At 47.8% G+C, this 19,149-nt stretch overlaps 1 pseudogene; it reads right to left on the bottom strand.

Moving 5' to 3' along the window:
• Positions 1-13,700: 13,700 nt before the first annotated feature.
• LOC117858198 (uncharacterized) lies at positions 13,701-18,785 on the bottom strand (annotated as a pseudogene).
• Between the last annotated feature and the right edge of the window lie 364 nt (positions 18,786-19,149).

The following is a 19,149-nucleotide window of genomic DNA, read 5'->3' as shown; positions in this document are numbered from 1 at the left end:
ACAAAAAGGCCATCACACACTCTAGCGGGTAGTTTGAGATCTGTTCGCTTCAGTTTATTCAGTCAGCTTATCAGTCATCAAACAGTATTTTTCTCCCACAACAAATCAGCTGTTTCAACTTTTCAACCGACTTATAAACTGAAACGAACAAGTACTTGGTTTGGCAGAAGATCCTGCTGCATGGGGGGGCAAATGGAGTTTGGGTTAGGAGAGGCTGCCGGAGCACGCTGCTGGCTGGACGAAGAAGAAGTGTGGTCGGAGGGAAGTGACGTGGCGCGAGGCAGTGGATGAGGATTAGCCGCGAAAGGGACGTGGGGGTTGGTGGCCGTGGCCCGTGGTAGGTGAGCGGGGCCCACCAGGCCCTGACGTCACGGCGACGTCACCGCTGCAGCAAACGCAAAGCTGTTGCCGTTTGTTTCAGAGCTATACCATCGTCAGTGTCTGTCTCGGCTGCTACCGAACTTTCAGCTAGGCTTTGGAGTAGCAGATAAAAGTTGGTTGAGGCGCCCATTTCGCATGGACTTTAGATTACGATATTTAGTTTTTCTTCTTTTATAAAAAAAACATAATTTTCGTACTAGTATTGATCTGGGTTTTTTTTTCCGAAACATGCTACGTATTAATCGCTCGTGTAAGAATTTACAAATTTACTGTTTTTAATGAAGAAAGCAACAAGACCCCTTTTTTGTATTTGAACATCACAGTGAAACTGAAACACAAGGCTATCATAAGTCGATTAATGTGCTCTGTGCTTAGACCTTACGACAGCAACGTCTGATTGGACACGAACAATACGGCAGGTAGAACTGCCTAGTCGTGTGCCGTTGTATGGCCGTCGGTATCGGTGTGGACGTGTGGTTGCTAGGGCCACCGATCAGCATCAAATTTTCGTCCGTCACCGTGAAACCGACGCGAATTCGAGAACTAGGTAAGTCAGCTAGACAAATCCGTAAGCGCACCGAAAATTCAAGTGAGCACCGAACACTGATAGGCTACCGAGAGCTCGCGCTCCTAATCGTCAAGGAGGCAGCTCGAAATGCACTGAAAATTTCAACGGGTCCCCTCGCGCGAGGATCAACTGAAAGTGTTTTTCTTTAGGCAGGATGGATCAACTGAAAGGCGAAAAGGTCATGAAACACGCCAAGGCGGAAAGGTCATGAAACACCCAGGATCCATGGACTAATTTTCGTGAACTAATTTTTAGTTCGGGTCACATCGAATGTATGATACCAATTAAACTAATTATAAAACTAATTGCATAAGCCGTGACTAATTCGCGAGATAAATCTATTAAGCCTAATTAATCCATGATTAGCACGTATTTAATGTAGCATCATATGATCAAATCATGGACTAATTAGGCTGAATAGATTCGTCTCGCGAATTAACCTTCATTTATGCAATTAGTTTTGTAATAACTTATATTTAATACTCCTAATTAGTATCTAAACATTCAATGTAACATGAACTAAACTTTAGTCTGTGTTTCTGTTGACGCCAGATTTTGACACGAGTAAAATCGGCGTCAGGAGAGAAAGAAATTTGGAGATATTGCGAGATACAGGGGCGACAATTGGAAATCGGCCGAATGGTGCTACAGTCAAGGATCGGCCGAATGGTGCTACAGTCAAGGATCGGCCGATTGATCCTTGGAGTTCCGCTTCGCCCGACCCCTGAGGCTTGGGATCAGATGCACCCGACCCCCAAGGGAGGATCTCCGCCTCGCCCGACCCCTGAGGTTTGGGATCGGACGCCCCCGACCCCCAAGGGAGGATCTCCGCCTCGTCCGACCCCAGTGCCCAGGGTCAGGATGAGTTTGAGCCCTTGATGTGTGGGTCCTGATCGGTTACCTCCTTGCTAAAGAGGTAATTGGGCCGATGTGGGCTTAAAAAGGATTATGAAGATGAAGAGGAGGTCAGCCCATGAAGCGCATAAAGATAGTACGAATCGTACTCGTAAATATTCGTTTTCTGTTTAGATTTGGGATAGAGTCCCAGTCGGATAAGAAGTTTTTCTGTTTAAAGTTAGAGATAGAGTTCTAGTCGGATAAGGAGTCGTTTGTACGGGGCTATAAATAGCCACCTTTGTAGATCTGTAAAATAAATCAACAAATCAATACAACAAACTACTATTTCCTCATACTTACTTTCAAGCAGACGACTTCGCCAAATACTTTCTTCTTTTTCACGAGTTCGTACGGGTTGGCGGGGCTGCATCAACTTGACCTCCGGCCGATCTTGTAAGTTCCGCTTATCGAGTAAATTCTAAGCTTTAACTTCGGGCGCATCGCTGTCGTTTCGTTTAGATTTATTCACTAGTTATCGATATTTACTAGAATTATAGGTTTTACCTTTTATTCTAGTTTTATCATCAGTTATCCAGCTAGGAATCGGCAATATCGGCTTTTCTCGTATTTAGTCATTTAACCTGCTTATTTTACACATAGCCGATTAGATCTATTCCTGGTGTTGTTACTGTAGCATTGTGCTGATTACTCCAATAGTTCTCATTCACGCTGCCCGGTAATCGGCTGCTTCCTAGCCGATTCCTTTATTACGGCAAATCGGCCGATTCGCTGATAAGCTTTCTCGAGATCGGAAAATTAGCCGATCGCGACCTTTGGATCTGACATGTATTCTACCTTGCCAATCAACAGGTCAGATTGGCTGGCACGCCGCGCGAACCGCACCAGGGCGATCACCCGAACAGGAGTTAAGCAGATTCTCCCGGGTCGTGTGTCAGACGCTGGGAATTCGGTTGACCGATTTCTAGCGCCAACACACTTTTGGCACGCCTGGTGGGACCATTACAACCGCCACCATGTCGAAAGCTACTGAAGTCTTCGAAGAAAACGTCATCGAAGTGACAGAGGCAGATCTCAGGGACGACTAGAAGGAAGAACTCGAGAAGGAGACGGCACAATACCGGAAAGCTTGCCTGCAGTCCTTCAGTCGCACCAAAAGCGGGGAGACTATCAAAAAGTCTCCGTTTCCAACTCCCCGCCAGATCACAATCACCGAGGACTCGGACAAGATGGCCGAGATGGTCCAACAGTCCGTTTATCATGCCTTCATTGATCAATCCCCGGTGCTTGCAAATACGGTGTACAACGCCGTCATCAACTCCATGGGTAGCGGGGTACCTCAAGGATACAAGGGACCGGCATATACTCAGCCAATTCCACCAAACAAGGGTTATTTGAATTCGGCTTATCAGCCGATCCAATTTCCTGATGGGGGTTCAGGCGCTTCCTCATCATCAATTCGTATGGGGTATAATGGCACACAACACCTTCAGCCACACCCTGTCCAGCTGTCCTCTGCGCCGTTCCCTCCAGTTAGCCCAGCGCCTTGGGGGGCACCATCAGCTACGGCCGTTCAGGATCAATCGGCCAGTCAGGGAAGTCCCCAATTCCAGGCGTCTTTCCAGACGGTCACTCGACCAACTATGCCGCCGTACCAGCCTGTCGTACCGGAGATGAGCAAAGCGGCAGAGCTCGTACTGTATGATGAAACGAGTGGCTCATTCAAACAGCCGACCTTGACTACACAGCCGGCTATAACACACCAGATGCCACATACTTTCACTCAGCATCAAGCCGTCCCGCCTCCGATATACCAGCACGTGCCAGTTCCCCAACCAACAGTTTACCAGCAACAGCCGGACTGGTCGGCACGTATAGCAGAAGTGATTCAGGAACAATTCGGCTTGAAGCCGAAGGTACAGACTTACACTTACAGGACACCGTACCCGTCTACATACGACCTACTACCGTTTCCCCATCGGTATAAAGTTCCTGACTTCACCAAGTTCTCGGGGATGGATGACACTTCAACCGTGGAACACGTGAATAGATTCATCATCCAATGCGGAGAGGCAGCTGCGCAAGACGCTCTACGGGTGCGGCTATTCTCATCATCCTTGTCTGGGTCGGCCTTCCAGTGGTTCACAACTTTACCGCCCAACTCGATTATTACATGGGCCGATTTGGAGAGACAGTTTCATAAATATTTCTACGCCGGGGTGCATGAGATGAAGCTGTCCGATTTGACCAGCCTCAAGCAGAGAAGCGACGAGCCGATATCCTCATATGTACAGAGGTTTCGAGAAATCAGGAACAAATGCTACACTTTGGCTCTAAACGACGCACAGCTGGCTGATATAGCCTTTCAAGGTCTCCTGCCCCACATCAAATAAAAATACGCCTCACAGGAATTTGAGAGCTTAAGCCAAATCGTCCACCGATTGTCTGGACAGGAGGTACGTTCTTTCGATCCACGGAGGAACTTCCAGAAGAAGGTTGCATTCTTAGAAGAGGTTGAAGCCGAAGAAGATGCTGAGGTCGGTCTTGCAGAGTGGGTCAAGGGAAAGAAGCCGATATCATGCCCGTTCGGCAAGAAAGAGCCTGAAACGTTCGGCTTTGACACGTCGAAGGCCGATAAAATCTTCGACCTTCTCCTCCAGGAAGGACAGATCAAGCTCTCGCCATATCATACGATACCTTCTGCCGAACAACTAAAGAAGATGAAATATTGCAAGTGGCACAACGCTACATCCCATGACACTAATGAGTGCAAAATCTTCCGGCAGCAGATACAGTCGGCCATTGAGCAGGGCAGACTTAAATTTGAAGTACCAACAAAATCAGCCAAGCCGATGAAGATCGACCAACACCCCTTCCCCACCAACATGGTTGACACAGGGAAGAACTCGCTCCAAACAAAGGTGCTAACGTCCGAATCGGCTAAAAAGAGTGGTGCCGTAGACCCCAGAAATCAAGCGACGCCTGAAGACGTCAAGGGGAAGCGGCGGATGGAGGACGACGATGGCGAATCAGGTGAGCCACACATTACTTCCCAATTCCTGCTCCAAAAATATCAGCGGCAACATGAACGCTCAAGATCCCGGGAAGAAGCGATGCGGCGACACGAAGATCACTGGAGGTGCCCGTTCTTCATCCACTGTTGGGAAAGCAACCTTAGGCTACCTTCGGCCGATAATTGCCCTGAGTGCAACGGCCCGTATCATAACAATCGGCCGTTCAATAGGTCTCGCTCCAGAGACGGGAAAACAGAACCGATCAGCAGGAACTGGCGCGACCAAGACGACCGGCGCCCTCCCGTGCGTGATCGGCTGGGGGGCAGAAGTGACCGATATGACCGGTCGGAAGATAGACGCCATGGTAGGCCGGGGGGCAGGTTTGATCGACATGACCGGCCAGAAAACAGGGCTAGTGTTCACAGTCGGCTTGAAGAGATGGCCGATGCTCGAGTGACAGACGAAAACCCTTTAGGACGCGAACCGGAATGGGAACGTGCCAGGCCACGAACCAAACCAGTGAACCCCAGGTGGTGTCCCGACGGATTGACCAAATCTCAAAAACGAAGGATCCAACGTCTCCGCCAGTGGGAACAGCAGGAGGAAGAACAACAGTACACGACGGACAAGAAGGAAGGCAGGTCTCAGGTATGGCGCCCCAAAAGAAACGACAGAGGAGGCGACGAATCGGCGGGCGATGAATCGGCAGCCGATATCGGCATGGTTTTCATACTACCGATGGAATTTATGACTCCTGCCGACCGACAGGATATATCGGCGATAGAAGAGCAGATGGCACAATTGGCTTTGGAGCCAATGATAGCCACATTCGAGAAGCCCGAAGATAACAAACGGCAACACCTGAAAGCGTTGTTCCTTAAAGGACATGTCAACGGCTGACCCCTCACCAGATTAATGGTAGACGGAGGAGCTGCAGTCAACATCATGCCATCTGCCGTGCTCCGAAAGCTCGGGAAAAGCGATGATGACTTGACCAAGACAGACATGATGCTCAAGGACTTCGAGGGCAACGTATCCCCCGCTCGCGGCGCCCTCTGCGTCGACCTCACCATCGGCAGTAAGACCCTTCCCACCACTTTCTTTATTATTAATGGCAAGGGATCCTACAACATGCTTCTCGGCCGAGACTGGATACATGCAAATTGCTGCATCCCATCAACGATGCACCAATGTCTTGTACAATGGGTCGGCAATAACATCGAGGTGGTCAACGCCGACTCCGCATACAGCATCGCAGCAGCCGACACGCAGCAGTGGAGTTGCGAAACCGTCAAGTGCATATCTGGTAGAGTGTGGGATACTGACTTCTTGAAGGTCTCTGATTTTGGCCTACAGCCGATCCGAGCAGTCGGCTCCGAAGACTCAGATTAAATGGATCAGTTCGCCTGAGAAGATGGGAAGCAAGGGTACGGGTTCACGTCGGCCGATTCTCTAGAAATGATAGACTTAGGCGATGGCACCAAACCAAGGCCGACTTATATTAGTGCAAATTTAGATCCAGAATACAAATGTAAACTGACGAATTTGTTAAGAGAATTTAAGGATTGTTTTGCTTGGGAGTATCATGAGATGTCCGGATTGGATCGATCTATTGTTGAACATCGGCTACCCATAAAACCAGGATATCGGCCGTATCAACAGCCTGCACGACGGTGCAATCCTAAAATTCTACCAGACATAAAAGCCGAAATAACTCGGCTAATCGAAGCAAAATTTATTCGGCAATGCCGTTATGCCGAGTGGATCTCCAACATTGTACCAGTATACAAGAAGAATGGAAAGCTGCGTGTGTGCGTCGATTTCAGGAATCTCAATCAGGCCACACCGATGGACGGATACCCCATGCCAACGGCCGATGTGCTGATAGATGCCGCCGCAGGACACAGGGTTATTAGCTTCATGGACGGAAACGCTGGGTACAATCAGATACTTATGGCCGAAGAAGACATACCCAAAACGGCCTTCAGATGTCCAGGTCACCTTGGTTTGTTCGAGTGGATGGTAATGACATTCGGTTTAAAAAATGCCGGCGCCACGTATCAGAGAGCCATGAACTATATATTTCACAAACTCATCGGCATACTGGTAGAAATCTACATCGACGACGTCGTAGTCAAGTCCAAAGGACACAAAGAGCATCTGGCCGATTTGCGAAAAGTGTTGGAGTGCACTAAGAAACATGGGCTGAAGATGAACCCGAATAAATGTGCCTTCGGCGTGTCCGCCGGACAGTTCCTAGGATTCATGGTGCACGAGCGGGGAATAGAAATCAATCGGAAGACCATAGCAGCTATCAACAAAGTCGTGGCCCCACAGAATAAAACTGAATTGCAGTCTTTAATCGGCAAGGTGAATTTCATCAGAAGATTCATATCTAATCTATCTGGGCGGATCCAGGCTTTCACACTACTATTAAAGTTGAAGCCCGACCAGGCGTTCATATGGGGGGAGGAGCAATGCAAGGCACTGGAAGATATCAAGCATTACTTGGTTTCACCGCCGGTATTGGTCCCTCCTCAAACTGGTAAGCCATTTAAATTATACTTATCAGCCGATGAAAAGGCTATTGGGTCGGCTCTAGTCCAGGAGTTCGAAGGAAAGGAACGAGTAATTTATTATGTCAGTAGAAGACTTCTGGACGCCGAAACAAGATATCCTCCGGTGGAGCGGTTGTGCCTATGTCTTTACTTCTCATGCACCAAACTCCGGCACTATTTACTGTCGGCGGAATGTGTGGTCGTATGCAAAGATGACGTAGTAAAATACATGCTGTCACTGCCGATTTTGAAAGGACGAATCGGCAAATGGATCTTAGCTTTGTCAGAGTTTGACCTACGGTATGAATCGGCGAAAGCCGTCAAGGGTCAGGTCATGGCCGATTTCGTCGCCCAACACTGCGGACCAGAGACTACCTTCGTGGAACCGGTACCTTGGACTTTATACTTTGATGGATCGTCATGTGGGGTCGGATCAGGGATCGGCATCGTCCTCATATCGCCTCGGGGGGCAAGCTATGATTTTTCTATGCCGATAGAAGCCACCGCCACTAACAATCAAGCAGAGTACCGAGCTGTATTAAAGGGGTTGCAATTACTAAGAGAAGTTAAGGCCGATTCTGTCGAAGTCTTTGGGGATTCCATGCTTATTGTGGATCAATTAACGGGGAGGTCCGAATGCAAGGACGATGTATTGAGAATTTATTACGAGGATTGTCTGCAGCTCTTAAAAGAATTCAAATCGGCAGTAATCGAGCACATCCCAAGGGATCACAACGAGGATGCCAACAAACTCGCCCAGCACGCATCTGGATATCGGCCAATTCTAGGCGCTATGGCTCTGGAACTCGCGGCCGATGACTGGCGAAGAGAAATTGCCGACTACCTAAAAGATCCGTCTAAGAAAGTGGATCGACGGGTGCGTTTCCATGCTACCAAATACGTACTGCTTGAAGACGACTTATTCTACCGAACAATTGACGGCGTCCTACTCAAGTGTCTGGGAACAGAGGAGGCTAAGACTCTAATGGGAGAAATCCATGAATGGGTGTGTGGAGCCCACCAATCGGCCCATAAGATGAAATGGATGATCAAGAATAATGGGTATTACTGGCCAACGATCCTCGAAGATTGCTTCAAATATTATAAGGGATGCAGGATTGCCAGAAATTCGGGAATGTCCAACGTGCGTCCGCATCGACCATGAATCCCATTATCAAGCCATGGCCGTTCAGAGGATGGGGAATAGACCTTATCGGCCAAATTTACCCTCCATCAAGCAAAGGGCACAAATTTATTCTGGTAGCCACCGATTACTTTACCAAATGGGTGGAAGCAATTCCGTTAAGAGCCGTGACATCGGCTATCATGGTCGATTTCGTAAGGGACCATATCGTCTACCGATTCGGCATTCCCCAGACTATCACAACCGACCAGGGGACAATGTTCACATCGGGAGAATTCGAAGAGTTCACAGCCGATATGGGAATCAAATTATTAAACTCCTCTCCATATTATGCCCAAGCTAACGGCCAGGCCGAATCTTCCAACAAGGGGATAATTAAGTTAATCAAGAGGAAGATAGAGGAGCAGCCGAAAAAATGGCATCTATGTCTAACTGAAGCCCTATGGGCATACAGGATGGCTTACCATGGGGCCACCAAGTTATCCCCTTATCAGTTGGTGTACGGTCACGATGCGGTACTACCGTGGGAATCAAGGGCGGGGTCGAGGCGCATTTCGCTCCAGGATCAGTTAACGGCCGACGACTACTCATCACTCATGAAAAGGGAACTTGATGACTTGGCTGGCCAACGATTGAGAGCTTTGATAAGCATTGAGGAAAACAAGAAGAAAGTGGCCAGGTGGTACGATAAGAAGGTCAAAGTCAAACAATTCTCCCCAGGGGACCTGGTTTGGAAGTTAGTATTGCCGATTGGGTCGAAAGATCCTAAATTCGGAAAGTGGTCCCCTACATGGGAAGGGCCGTATGAAATCGGCAGATGTGCTCCAGGAAATGCTTATATTTTGGAAACAATCGAGGGAGAAGAGTTTACTAGGGCTCTAAACGGAAGGTACTTGAAAAGATACTACCCTAGTATATGGGTCGGAGCATAAAGGATCAACCACAATAAAATGGCACACAGCCGATACACAAAGGTTCGTCCAGAGAAAACATATAATCGTCCAAATCGGCCGATGTATTCATTCGGTACGGACGATGAGTTACACGGCCGACAAGGTACAAGTCGCCCTTAGAACAAAAAATAATTAACCATTCTTTTTCTTACGCTCTCTCGCAGCCCGACCTAATTCTATCATAAGACGGATGTACTCTTCGTCCATTTCTTTCATCGAAGCCTCACCATTCTTTTTCTTACGCTCTCTCTCAGCCCGACCTAATTCTATCATAAGACGGATGTACTCTTCTTGTATCTCTTTCATCGAAGCCTCCGCTTCGACTTGACGGGGGAGAGGGTGGTCCCGGTCCATGGCCGGGCGCGATGTCCCTGTTGCCGCATCTTCAAGGGCGACTCGTGGAGGAAGCGGATGACTTCTGTCGGCTTGAGGTCGCCGGCGGGCGTTGCCGTCCAAAAAGTCCCAGATCCGGCGGATGTCGGCAGGGACATGTTCTTGAAGTTCATCACGATGAGCCCTGATTAAGTCCTTGTCCTCTGACGACAACGGTTCATCAGAGTGCATGAGCTCGATGGCGCGTTCAAGTTTGGGGCTAAGGCGTCGAGGCTGAGGAAAGAACGATTAAAAAGGTGATTCCCTTCAAAAGAGCTAAACTGAGAAGAAGGATCAAGGCAAGATTTTCACCTGGTTAACAGAGGAAGAGGAAGACGATGAAGACATGACTGAAGGTCGCGCCGACGAGAGCAGGTTGAGCAAATAAAGCCGAGCCAAACTGGTACTCTCGGAAGGAGGGTCTAGGCCGGCATTTATAAGAAAAAGAGGCGTAGATATTTGGTAAAGGTGCGTCCCGTCGTAAATGAGAAAGGCAATGAATAAAAAAGGCGTCGCGAAGGACGGTCAAAGCAGTCATTAAAGGTTGCGTCTTCATTGAAACCGTTGTAAAAGCATCGGAAGTACTCGGCCACTTTTGTAGCAGAGTACAGACAACCGGGGAAGGCCGACGCCGCTTCACCAAAAGATGTGCATCGGCGTCGAGCAGTGGGATCTTCTGCCGATTCGATGTTGGGGAACGTCATGTGTTCCACCCTCTGCTGAGAGATCTTGCTCATATAAAGGTTCAGCCACAAGTTAATGAACCACCAGGGTCCGCCTGGATTTCCAATCGGCTCCCCCTTGGAAAGTTTGATGCCGATTTGATGAAGCATGTGGTATGCTGCTCCTAGCAAGTGTTTTCCAAGAGGAACAGGAGTTCCTACTGATAGTGCTTCGGCTAAGGCTTGGGTATTGGTTGATGGGCCGGCTGCTCTCCCGCAAAAGAAGTGTTTTTCCAACCACATCATTAGAAAGGCCGTGTGCTCCCTGTTCTCAACAGATCCGGCCCTTTTGTTGCATCTGATAAAGCCTTTCCACCCGCCGATTCCCCTCGTGTCCAGTCGATGCGATGTTGCGGCTAAGAGGCGGAAAGGGGTGTATGGGAAGGAAATGTCCAGGCCGGTCAGCAGAACCACATCGGCCAGTGTGGGGGTCATAGGTCCATGTCCAAACAAGAATGCATTGAGAGCATCAGACCAAAAGTAAGAAGCTGCTATCACTAATGGTTCGTTGCGCTCCATCTGGGACAAGGATAGGTTGATGCATTGGCCGATTTTGAGCTCGTCCCATTGGACCCTCTTTGGTTCGGCTATCCGTTGGTACCACTCCCTCCAACCGGGAGTTTCATTCGGCCAAGACCTAAAGGTGCCCAGCCAGTGATCCAGGTCCATGGTAGATTGTTTGAAGGGGATTCTATGGGTTTCCAAATTGATGAGCTCGGTTGGATCGGGGTTCCCCATGGATCCGAGGCAGACAAGGCCAGGATTTCCCGTAAGATGGATAGTGATGCGATGTCTAATTGCCTAAAAAAAGGAAAAGGGGTGCGAAAGTAAGAAATAGATCTAAAGTAAATGTATTGCCGATAGAGGAAGGATTCGGTAATGACCTCTGGGATGAAGTTCCTTGTAGTCGGCGTGACCGTCGGTGCAGCTGCGGAGGATGAGGCCGCTATTGGGATCGCCATTGGGATCTCGGAAGAAGCTTCGGCTTTCGATGGAGCCCTTTCTTCCGACGATGGAGCCACCACTGTCGCTACTTCCGCCGGAGGCGCTATTTCCGGAGCATCGCGCGTGGGTGAGTTGCCTGAAGGTGCCGCCATTGGAGGGGAAGGAGAAAAGCGACAGGAAAATGGTGCCGGAAAGCTGTGGAACTAAGGGAAAGTGCTGGAGGAAGAAGAAGGCTCGCGCGCTGAGGAAGAAGGACGTGAGCTCGAAAAGGAAGTGCGGGGTGTGCTGATATTTAAAGGGAGCTTGAGGAGGGGTAAAAATGGAATTTTTACCGCACCGGCGTTTCGAGTTTTTCGGGAGTAGTGGTTGTCGTGGGCGCCCGTTTCGAAAAATTGCAATCATCAGATTGAAAACCGCGAAACGGAAGGATATTTTCATTGCGGCTGTTTCGGAGGGGAAGTTGAAAAGAATTTCGAAGTAAAAACTATGTTTTACTCCGAAACTGGGGGGCATGTGTTGACGCCAGATTTTGACACGAGTAAAATCGGCGTCAGGAGAGAAAGAAATTTGAAGATATTGCGAGATACAGGGGCGACAATTGGAAATCGGCCGAATGGTGCTACAGTCAAGGATCGGCCGAATGGTGCTACAGTCAAGGATCGGCCGATTGATCCTTGGAGTTCCGCTTCGCCCGACCCCTGAGGCTTGGGATCAGATGCACCCGACCCCCAAGGGAGGATCTCCGCCTCGCCCGACCCCTGAGGTTTGGGATCGGACGCGCCCAACCCCCAAGGGAGGATCTCCGCCTCGTCCGACCCCAGTGCCCAGGGTCAGGATGAGTTTGAGCCCTTGATGTGTGGGTACTGATCGGTTACCTCCTTGCTAAAGAGGTAATTGGGCCGATGTGAGCTTAAAAAGGATTATGAAGATGAAGAGGAGGTCAGCCCATGAAGCGCATAAAGATAGTACGAATCGTACTCGTAAATATTTGTTTTCTGTTTAGATTTGGGATAGAGTCCTAGTCGGATAAGAAGTTTTTCTGTTTAAAGTTAGAGATAGAGTTCTAGTCGGATAAGGAGTCGTTTGTACGGGGCTATAAATAGCCACCTTTGTAGATCTGTAAAATAAATCAACAAATCAATACAACAAACTACTATTTCCTCGTACTTACTTTTAAGCAGGCGACTTCGCCAAATACTTTCTTCTTTTTCACGAGTTCGTACGGGTTGGCGGGGCTGCATCAACTTGACCTCCGGCCGATCTTGTAAGTTCCGCTTATCGAGTAAATTCTAAGCTTTAACTTCGGGCGCATCGCTGTTGTTTCGTTTAGATTTATTCACTAGTTATCGATATTTACTAGAATTATAGGTTTTACCTTTTATTCTAGTTTTATCATCAGTTATCCAGCTAGGAATCGGCAATATCGGCTTTTCTCGTATTTAGTCATTTAACCTGCTTATTTTACACATAGCCGATTAGATCTATTCCTGGTGTTGTTACTGTAGCATTGTGCTGATTACTCCAATAGTTCTCATTCACGCTGCCCGGTAATCGGCTGCTTCCTAGCCGATTCCTTTATTACGGCAAATCGGCCGATTCGCTGATAAGCTTTCTCGAGATCGGAAAATTAGCCGATCGCGACCTTTGGATCTGACACGTATTCTACCTTGCCAATCAACAGGTCAGATTGGCTGGCACGCCGCGCGAACCGCACCAGGGCGATCACCCGAACAGGAGTTAAGCAGATTCTCCCAGGTCGTGTGTCAGACGCTGGGAATTCGGTTGACCGATTTCTAGCGCCAACAGTTTCCAAATAGGGTCTAAGGGATTAGTGGGAGGCTAAAATTTAATTCACCAGTTTTAGCTCCCTTGTTTGGGAGCATAAGTGACTAAAATAGACTAAAGTGGGGGTGCTAAAGTTTAGCATCCCTCTCCCAAACAGCCCCTAACAAAACCACTTGCTTTGTTTTGACGAAAGACACCCAAGGTCATCTTATACCTGATTTGTACATTAAGAAAAACAAGAACCGTACGTTCTTGTCTATATTTCTGCAAATTCCAAGACGACAAAGCACATGACGTTGTGGTGCCAACGAACAAGCACACACTTCTTGGGTTGTGTGCCGAACACGCTCTATTTTCTGAAGACTAGAGTCTGAGGCGCGCCGTTTTTCGTGTTCATTAGGAATTCAGGCTATTAATGACATAATTGATAACTGATCAATGTTTCCCAATAACATCAAGAGTCCAAATTGCAAATTAAACAAAAAAGTACTACTTATTTGCAACAGCCTGGTGGGAAAAAAAGGGTATCAGTGGCGAGGACGGCATAGTTTCTTCCACTCCTGTGAAACACTTGCACGGCCACGGCCACGGCCACGGCCACGGCTCAGCTTGGCATGCCCTGTGCATCTATGAAGCTCTTTCCCCAACTGAGCTTAGGCCTTCAGGCTCTTCGATCAAGAATGTGGCAGACACTCTTCTTCCTACCAAGGCCCCAGATCACCTGTGTCACTCCAATAGTTAACATCCAACCAAGAAGACCTTCCATCTGCTACCAACATCACAAAAGCCATCTCGCAGAAGCAGATGAACACAAAAGAGCACCAAACATCACAGGTGCATCGTACGCCATATGCATGACAGGATAAAAGAGCGCAGTCATAGCACACATTGGCAAGCTTCTCCAATTCATGGCATCTCATCTCATATCTTTACTTCAGTTTAGGCAGTGCACCATAACTTCCTTAAACTGCAGACAATAACCCCAGTGCATGTGCAAACATTCTCCTAGCTGCTCCAGTTTGCTCTTTCTTCGAGCTCTCAGTAGCAGCAGCTCTACTGTTAGCGATGCGACACCTTTGGCTTGATGCAGTTTGGCTTACCTTTCCAACATCACTCTCTTCTCTATTATCTGCTCCAACTGGGTAGAAGTTGTTCCTACTGTGTCGAAATATTTGGCCCGTTCAGCAGTTGTTTTCCTCTACCTTCTATCAAGGCACCTGTCTCTATGGATTTTGAACTTTTTGACCAAGTGCATGTGCTATTATCTGATGAGCAACAATAGGAACCTGTCTACATTTCACAGATGATCTATCATTTTCCTAGGCATCATCCCTAGAGAAGATTTGCTCACGAGCATCTCAATAAGCAGCTTCCCTATTCTTCACTTTCAGTGATGCTGCCGGAAAAACCGCTGACTGTTTCAGAGGCTTCAAATCAGAAAACATATGGACTACTCTTTTCCTTTTCAAAACCCACATACTCTTATGTCAAAATTATGTTGAGATCCGTGCAAATAAAATATGCCAAATTCCTATTTATAACCAGAAGACATTTGTACGGAAGTTAGAGTTCATGGCATACCTGTAGTGTCTTTCAGATGCGAGCTTTGAACCGAAGTATCTTCTTGGACAACATCTGTACCTTCCAAGGCTTTTCGGAATCTGCTTGAAGAATCACAACTTGTTTGACAGGAGCAATGCAAGAGTTGTCATGAGAACATACAGCTTTTGTTAACTATGAAAGTCTGAAAATTTTGATTATCTGTTATAATTTCTCCGGCACGCCTAAGTTCAGAGCAACAAATCAGAATTGAGAAGCTAGATTATACCCAATGAAGCGTCACAAAATTTTCAATAAATATGTGATCAAAGCATCAACATATAACGGTAGAATATGCGCCGCCTTGGACGCCACTCCTGCTCACTTCGTAGCTGCAATCTACAAATTTGTATTTGCACTCTTTCAAGCACAATTAACTAATCTCAGTGCTAGGTAACATCAACCTTACTAGCTTGCATATTGTACAGGGAAAGCATGACATATTGAGAATCTAAACCAGGTACTGGCATGTTGAGATATCTAGACCAGTACTATCACTTATGCACGACCCATGATTGGATGAAGCTATGTTATTACCTTAGATGCACTTCCTGATCCACTGCACCTCCTGACTCTACATACAAAAGCTTGGAGTCAAACCTAAATTGCTGCAAAGGGTGGGAATAGTTTCTGTGGGGAAAACCTGCACCTTGCCAACAAAACATATTGTAGTCATATATTTTAATCACGTGCAAATTAACAACTAACAACAATAATAATTTGGAGATTAGGGAACAAAAGTAAGAAAAATAAGTGGGTTTACTGTACCTTAAAGGCTCCCCTGGACTGCGGGTTGGTATCCACAAAATAATCCCCATAACACTCATGATTGTGTTAATGGCAGAAACTCCTTCACATCCAGGATTAGTAGCTATTCTTGCAGGCTGCAAGATGTTAAGTAAATACGTGGGGAAAAATAATTCTAATACCAAGAAAAATAAAGAAAAAAAATCTTACCCAGCAATCTAATGTACAAAATAACAGTACTACAATACAATTGGGAAATCGGTAAAACCTATTGATGTAATGATGTGACATTTGTATTCAACAATTAAGGCCTTTGTGTGATGTCCGAAAGGACGATAAGACTATTCCTATGGAGATAAGTTAACTGCTACATATCTGGTTTCATTTACAGATAAAATGGCCAGAAAACTCACAACTTGGCAACATCCAAAAAAATATAAAATGTATAATGGAAAAGGCAGTACAGATAAAGCACATTACTTATTTTCTAATCAGATTTAGTCTTTTCGTTTGAAGGATTAGCAAAAGTTAAAATAGAGAATCAAACTACTTAAATAATGGAAAACAAGCCAAGGACGTGAAAACAAGTTAGGGAGGAAATAATAACTTAGAAATTCATTTGTTCTGACACAGCTTAACAGAGGATAATGTGCGACTATTAAGTACATCATAAATGCATATTGGCATATATTAAGCTAACCTGTATTATCTCTAATGTTAGGAGTCACCGTTGCCCAAACAGGCACAACGGCCTTCTAATTTATCCAACCACAAACTTCCTCTAGCATGCCATGTGGACATGAGACATTAATCTCAAAAACATCATAACAAAAACAGGTATCAGTTGCACTCCTCCATCCTTTAAGAGCGGCTGTATTGAAACCACCGGGATCCCTCGGTTTTTGTAGGCAGGCTTGCAACATTCATAGATGCTTCAGTTGTCCCTTGGCTTGATCAATGTCAGTGAGATTAATTATTTTCTGAACAGCACTCTGCCACTAAATAATGATCACAATAAGCTCTGAACCACTCGATTCCCATGACAAATGACATGTCCTGGAGAGAACGTGTTCTTCATACAGTTATCAACAACACATTTCTGGTTGAGATTTGTACCAGCAGCCACGCCTGCAGTACTGATGATGTCAAGTGCAATTCACTGAACCAATTCTCACCTGAACAAATTCTATTGACATTAACAACATGAAGTAATCGTCCATATCACGGTCACACTTCTTCTGTTTTAGATCTCAGGTTAACTCAAAATCCATCCATGAAACTAACACATCCTGACATGAGAGCAAAATAGAAACATTGCACTGATGTTTCTCAAGCACTATTGCTGCGGCTCCAGGAAATAGCACGACAGAACAGACAAGCTCTGCAAAGTAAATATTGCAACCAAGAAGTGATGGACCAAGTAAACAAAAACTCACCAAATGCTTGGCTAGAGCACTCCCTAATGTCAAGTTGCCTTCCAGAACATTACTAATTGCAATATGTGTAGCTTCTAATTGTTTGGCAAGAATATGCAATGCATCTGTTTTTATAAGCACAGCAACTGGTTCCAATATCACTATTCAACCAATCAGTAACTGAACTAAGCCCGATGTAATTTGAAGAGAAACCTTTGACTTGGATCCTCCCAGATTTAAGAACACTCCAAGCACACAGCAAAAATTGTTCTCCATCAGTGGCCTCATAAAAAATCCTTACATACGTTGGATGCTATTTTTCTTGGACTTCGCACATGTTGTAATTCAGCACTACCAAATATCAAAATCACCACTGCAGTAGCTGATATCGTAGTTTTGCTCATTAATTTGGAACCTCTCAAAATGAATAATACTCAAAAGATTTTCCCACACTTCTATGTACTTCAGCGATGGAGTTAACAAGCATAACTGACAGGGATTGCTTCAAATACACATCAGCTGGGCCGATCTTGCGAACTGCCTGGAATCAGCGAAACAAAGGAGAGACCGAGTGTCAGATATTCCATTAGCTGATATGTTCAGATGGAAAGCGAGCAATAGCAGAAATATGAACTTCCAATTCAGTCAGTGTACAACTCGAACTGGAGCAGCTTGAGTATGCCGCTCTACATCTTGACGAGCTCCTGCTTGGTGTAGGTGTTGTCTGTGATGTAGCAGAAGTCCTCCGCATGAGGCGGACTGATCTCTTCGTACTTTCTACAAGCACAAGCATCCAACGGGACTCAATCCCCAAATCCCCAATCTCCAGACAGCAGAGCAGCAAAAGACGCAATGTGGGGGCGGTGGTGCCCTTACGCGGCGATGAGCATGGCAGCGACGCAAGGAGCTGCAGCCTGTTGCGGCTGAGCGCATTGGCGGAGAGGAAGCGGTCGACGCGGCAGATGGCGAGGTAGAGCGTGTTGGCCACGAGCTTGTACTCCTCGGCCACCTCGACGAGCCAGTCGACGAGGATGGTCTGCAATTTGTCGGATCTCGGCCGCCGCCGTGGCTCCACCTGCATCGGCAGAAGCCCCCCCACCCCCCACAACCCCCAAAATCGAGAGGAATACCCCGTCAGATCACATAACGAACCCAATGCCGACGGATCAGAGGAGAGCGGGGTGGAGAGGAGCGGAGTACCTCCAGGGCGCGGAGGTAGGTGTAGATGTCGGAGGCATAGGACCCGCAGAGCTGCGGGTCAGCGGGCGCCGCCACGGCGGCGCGCGACGGGGAGGAGGAAGCGGAGCAGTCGGGGTCGGGGTCGGTCTCCGCGGCGGCGGCGGCGCGATCCTTGGCCTCTGGCACTGCCTCCCATCCTCCAAATCCCCGCCTTCCCCATCCAGGCTAGCGGTGTGGTGCCGGCCGCCGCGCACCAGCCATTGCCCGTCGCTCCACCACGTGCATCGCTATGCCCCGTCGCTCCACCGCGCACTGCCGCCTCCGACTCCGAGGCCAACCGACGCCTAGGGTTTGGGCCGTCACAACCGAGGCTACCCGACATCTAGGATTTAGTCAGAGCCAGGTCGCAGGGCAAGACGACCCACTCGCAAGGGGCAGCCGAGAGGTACAGGGGGGCGGCCGGCGGCAGCGACGACGAGCGGCTCGGCGTTGAGGCGGCCGTTAGAGAGAGAGAATGAGGAGGGACACGGGTCGGGGCTGCGGGAACGCGGCGCAGGAAGGGCCGGCAGGGGGTTTTCTGCAAAAGTAGCAACGGGCGGTTTCTGCAAAATTGACGCGATTTCCGAATTTTCTCTTTTTGGCGTTGAAATATTTTGGAACCCGGGGGTGTTCCATAATAAAATCGAACGCGGTTACTGTAGTCTGAGGGCCTCCCTGGATCCGAAGTGGATTAACGGAAAGATGGAGGGTTTTTTCGCAAACCTCGACGCACCTGCCGGTGTGCTCGTGGACGGCCGGATGTCGGCAATCCAACGGACGTGAATAAGGAGCGACGTGGCCCGCGCGAATGGTCCCGCAGGACCCCCAGAATAGGGGGAGTTGATGGCTCAATTTGCATGAATCAAATCGCAC

This window comes from Setaria viridis, chromosome 1 (assembly GCF_005286985.2).
Source record: "Setaria viridis chromosome 1, Setaria_viridis_v4.0, whole genome shotgun sequence".
Classification (NCBI taxonomy): Eukaryota; Viridiplantae; Streptophyta; class Magnoliopsida; order Poales; family Poaceae; genus Setaria; species Setaria viridis.
This window is presented reverse-complemented; position numbering and strand designations above follow the sequence as displayed.